This window comes from Mytilus galloprovincialis, chromosome 4, assembly GCF_965363235.1.
Source record: "Mytilus galloprovincialis chromosome 4, xbMytGall1.hap1.1, whole genome shotgun sequence".
Lineage (NCBI taxonomy): Eukaryota > Metazoa > Mollusca > Bivalvia > Mytilida > Mytilidae > Mytilus > Mytilus galloprovincialis.
In genome coordinates this window covers 75,992,363-75,998,362 of record NC_134841.1, presented here as the reverse complement: position 1 = coordinate 75,998,362, position 6,000 = coordinate 75,992,363, and positions in this window count along the sequence as shown.

Sequence of the window (6,000 nt, the reverse complement as noted above, 5' to 3'; positions counted from 1 at the left end):
GAGATAATTTGTTACTTCCGGTTTGAAAAATGTTACTTCCGATTATATTTGAATATTTACTTGACACTGATTCCAAAAATATCTGGTTCTATATACTTTTATATTAATAAAGTACAAAAAATAGCTACTTCCGGTTTACAAAAAGTCACTTCCGGTTGTTTTTTTCAAGGTTAAATGGTTTGATACCTTTTTCTAAAAGATGTATATCTTTATCATGTATACATATAGAATAAAAGCAAAGGTCAAAATCTAGAACGTCAAATTAAGCTATGACCTTGAGATCAATTTCAAGGTCATAAACCAAGGACCTCAAATCAAAAGACCATAGGTCTTAATTATATTTAACTAACAATTTAGTAAAAATAATTTGTTGATATCTTATACAGTCTTTGGATATAAGTGAAAATAAGCCAAATTCAAATATTAGAATATGACCTTGACCTTTGACCTTGACCTAATTTTCATTTTTTGGGACCAAGGACCTCAAATCAAAAGATCCTAGGTCTCTATCACTTATGGTTTATAAGATAGAAATTCATATCACTTATATCAGATGCGTAAGGGGAAATAACTCTCATATGGAGCGGTCATATCGCTTCAGTCAAAATAGGACAAATCATGCGAAGGATATAACGAGCAATTTTGTAAAATAAATTTGTCATAATCTTTAACGGTTGCGAAGGAGATGCGATAACAAGGAAAACAGTGTTTGGGGAGATAACTCCTACAAAGAAAAGTATTCATTTACGCAGGGTAAATTTCAAAAGCGCATAAACTGTTCGATATCATATACAAAATATCTAAGCGACATATTGCGAAACAAATGTTTATCGCAAGAACAAAATTAGGCGGAAGAAAAAAAAAAAATAATCAGAAGAAAAACAATAGGTCTTTCCACAGAAAAGTGGAAAGACCTAATAATAATCAGAAGAAATACAGTAAGGTCTTTCCCTTTAGTAAAAGGAAAGACCTTAATAATAGAACAAAGACAAATGAAAGAACTATAAAACACGTTGTTAAGATGATAAACAACATCAGTACGAAGAATCTATACATCAAGACCATCGTGTATTATTTGAGAAGTTGATACGGAATATTTATCAACAAGGTCTTGGTATCTTCCGATGAACGTTTTTAGAAAAAGAACGAGACGTTCTTTGACATACCCCTGTTTCATCAACTTTCTACTCAGACACTGATGACGTATTACAAAGTCTGAGTAGGAGCTGCAAGCTCTTGAATATCGAATAAGTTGGGAAATATATATCCCATATGCAGGTGAAGTTGGTATATTGCTACTAAGGTGAGGGAAATTTATGATTTCAAAATTAAAATCGTCTCGTTTGTCATAGATTCTGATACTGAGATGACTGTGTAAGTCAAATTCGAGATAAAAGTCTAAAAATGAGGCGGAGGAAGCCGTGTCTGTTGTTTCTTTAATCTCTAGTTCTGGGGGATATATTAATGGAACCCAACCAGAAAAGTTCGGATTGTTTATGGAAAGAACATCATCAATATATCTGAAAGTGAAATTAAATAATCTGGCTTCTTTGATTCTCTTGTTTTTTACAAGTGTCTGGAGGAACTCCGATTCATATGAAAATAAGAAGAGGTCGGCAAGAAGAGGCGCACAGTTTGTTCCCATAGGAATGCCGACAATTTGTTGGAAAAGTCTACCTCCAAACTCAACAAATATGTTGTCGATAAGAAACTCCAGCATACTGACCACTTATTCTTCTGTGTAGCATATTTTACCTTTTTGTTTGTCACTATTTACGAAATATGCCTTATGAAATCCCAAAGTAATAAATTTATAGCGTATGCTACCATTTTTATGTTGAAAGGCATTGTGGATTATTTCTTTTAGGCGATTTTTCAATTTCACATGGGGAATGGTGGTATACAGGGTTGAAAAATCAAAAGTTTTGATGGAACTAATTTCAGAAAAAGACCGAGATTTAAAATTTTCTAGAACTTCTTTAGAATTTTATGTAGTTCCCAGTCACCAGTTCATTTAGCCAAGAGAAATCGTGCAACCATTTCTTTAAACAACTCTTTAATTCTTTCTCAATTGCTTCTAGATCGTCATGATTCACTGCGGTTTCTACTGGTATCTGTTTGTTCAGTAGTTTGTCTAACAATTGACCGGCCTCCATCAAAATACTGTTGGATAGTGGAATTTCAGTATGCTCTGTTTCCTCATTCGTTTCATTTATTCGATACCTCTGCTGGTAGACTATCAGTCCCCGAGGGTACCAACAGCTCAATAGTCAGTACTTCGGTTCTGACATGATTTAACATACTTATTTAAAATTGTCCGTTTATAAATTTTGAATTAAAGAAACTAAAGTTTGGCTATTTGTTTTGGGTATTTTTGACATATAGCTCTTCAACGGTTTCGGTACTTATACATCCTCGGATTTCAAATGTTTGGCTTTGAGAGTTTCTGATGAAGGTAAATCCAGAAAAGCGCTTCGGACGCATGAAATAATTTAACGCGTTGTTTTCATTTTTATACATCACTGGGTCGACAGCTCTGCTGGTGGACTACCAGTCCCCGAGGGTATCATCAGCTCAGTAGTCAGTAATTCGGTACTGACATGATTTAACATACTTCTCTAAAATTGTCCGTTTATAAATTTTAAAATTATTTAGAAACTAAGGTTTCAACTTCCTCAGGCAAAGTTGACTTTAGATGAATTTGGCTGTTTATTGTAGGTATTTATGACGGTTTCGGTACTTATACATCCTCGGATTTCAAATGTTGGCTTTGAGCGTTCCGGATGAAAGTAAATCCAGAAAAGCACTTCGGACGCATGAAATTATTAAACGTGTTGTTTTTAATTTTATTTCAAATAATTCCTCTGTAATCAACCAGTGTAAAGCAATGTCAACCATCATAAAACCTCTGACACATAAATTTCAAAATAAAGGATAATTATATCAATGCAGTGGCTAACAACGAAATACGACGAAAGATAGAACAATCAATGATACTCCGTACATAACATAGAAACTTTATACTGAGCACAAAAAAACAACAAAAAAAAATAAACCGGGATGTTTTCAGAAACTACGGGAGGGTAATAATATTCTGCTCTATATGTGGAACCCATAGTTTTGCTCAAACTAACCAATACATCTTTTATTAGTCCATTCAAGTTGTTAATATTGCGTTATAATTTAATGTTTTCAAAAATTCACGAGGGTCATACATAACTTCCATTCTGACATACTATGTTGAAACTGTTAGGCACACCTAGTAATGCCCTCTAATTGAAATTTAACATCTACTCCTATAAGATAGTGTTCCATTTCTGCTTTAGCTAGGCGCTATTTTTATTTCCACACTAGAGGCAAATGTCTTACACAATTGCCTCTAACATTTTAGAGTTATACAAAAATTTCCGTTTGATCCCATTCTTTAAAAATGATGCTCATTAGACTCCTATTGACTTAACCAACCCGGAAGTAAATTGAATGCGATATATGTACAGTGTAGGATTATAAATACGCAACCACGTCAGGTAAGCTATGAGGATTTGGTACGCTTTTAGCGCGTTCAATCTTCATAAGACTGATAAAATACGTAGTATTCAGGATTCAGAATTCGTTTTAATTGCAACATTTATTTTCCTATCGAAAAAAAACCAACAAATTCAATTGGCTTATTTTCAGTGGCAGTCCATGGTATTGCTCGCCTTATGTTCCTGATCGTTCATTTTGTAGGAATTCTAAATTTGTTCTTGCCTTAAAATACATTTATATAAGTTAACTTCCAATGTGCCTTAAGCAAGCGAAAATCATCATTTTTGAGTAATATATTTTCCTGTCAAGGTTTAACTTGAAACCTCATTACCCTCTTTGTTTGACAGATAATAAAATATTGCGTTTTATTATGGCACCCTCAACGGAGTTGGGGTGACATATTGTTATTCTACGTTTCTTTTTTTTCTTATTATTTTTATTTTTCTTCCACACATTTTGTCCGCGCGAGTTCTCAGAATTGAACCTACCAATGTTTATGGAACTCAACTATAATGAAGAACCCCACTTGAAGTTGTGCACCTTGCTATGGAATGGTAAAAGATGGCTGCCGTTTCCATGGAAACAGCACAAATGCGAAAAAAATCAAAGTGGTCCAAACTGGAAGAAACTCCACAGGAATGTCAACTGGCATGTGCTGATTTGCAGTTTGACTTTGGAATTTTCAAAATGGCTGCCGTTACCATGGAAACAGCTCAAATATCAAAAATTCTAACTCTTTCGTTATAACATCCAGCTGGATGAAACTTTATGAAAATATTCTCCAGTATGCCAAGATGTCAAGACAATATTTGGAAAGTTCAAAATGGCCGCCGTTGTCATGGAAACTGGGGCCAAGTTTTGCATTGACCCTATGGAAAAATGCATAAAACCAGCATTTTCTCAGAGAGTAGTGCACCAAAGTTAATGAAACTGTATTGATATATAACATGACATGTGGCAAAGAGATGTACGCTTTTAGAATTTTGGAATTATCTACTGTAACCATGGTTGCAGCACAAATGTTCAAAATTTCCAAAAAAATTAAAATGCTGCAAACTGGATGAAACTTTACAGGAATAGTAACTGACATGTGCGGAGTTGCATTTTGAAGTTGGAATTTCCAAAATGGCTGCCGTAACCATGGAAACAGCAAAATTGTCCAAAATTTCAAAATGCTCCAAACTTAATGAAATTTTACAAAAATGATGACTTGCATGTGTAGATGCACTCTTTGACTTTGAAATTTTCAAAATGGCTGCCGCTCGCCTGGCAATGGGGGGACGAGGGTGCCATCCGTTATTGCTAGCAATTACAAATCTAGTTGTATAATTTTATGAAGGTATATAAGTGAACTGAAGAGGATAAACAATAAAAAATGGAATCTTCAAGTGATTTGTTGCAAATTATTTATCATTATGAGCTCATCATGTTTGCAAGTGTATACAAATAGTTACTTCATGTTGTGTAGCAACCAGACAACATCAACTCGAGAACTGATCTTGGATAAAAATATATACTTATCCCTTTGAAGTGGATTTTATACTCTATACTGTTACGTTACTTTTAATATATGCTACCTGTTTTCTGATTAGCAAGTGTAAACGTTTCAGTTATAAGATCAAAATAGATATCAGTACTTATCTACAACACAAGTGATACAATAATGTTAATAGTTATAACTTTAATAAATATTTTAACCAAAATTTTGCATGTTCTCATATATAATGAATATGAAAAAGTGACACATCTTAGCTTAACTGGCAAATTTCAGAACAAACATATAGTATTTATAAAAAGAAGATGTGATATGATTGTCAATGAGACACAAGATACCAAATGGCATAGACATTAACAACTATAGGTCAGCGTACTTTTTTTTATATGTCACATTGAAGTTTATTTCTACAAACTATATTTTCATTATTAGGTTTTAAGAATTCTTATTAAAAGAGACGGATTTGTTTCCAGCTTATTATGTTTTTGTTGAATATTTGTCATTTGTGTATTAAAATATATTGGTTAACTTAAATAAGCAATGGTCATATTAATAACATACGTGGTTCCCTTTATTGTATACCATGCATTAACGTACTATACATGCATGTTTTGTTGATGGACGAGAAAGGTATTTTTGTTATCCAAGATATTTATATATATATTGTTGGGCTCAATTGGAGACGAATTATAGATTATATATATTTTGGAAAACAATTTTCCTTACAAAGAAAGATACTAAAATACTGGTACAGAATACTAAATAGTTCTTTGAACATTATTAAGGTTGTCTGCGCCTCCTTTTAATATATATTTAACAAGTAAAGATTTTTCAGCCATAAAGATGAAGTATATTTGTCTTGTTAAAACAATATTTTATAAATAATTTCCTTGCGATCAAGTGGTTGAGCAAATAACCTGTAGTGAATGACTGTAAAATGGGTTTCCGAAGTGATTTGTTTTCAACAATTTATTGCC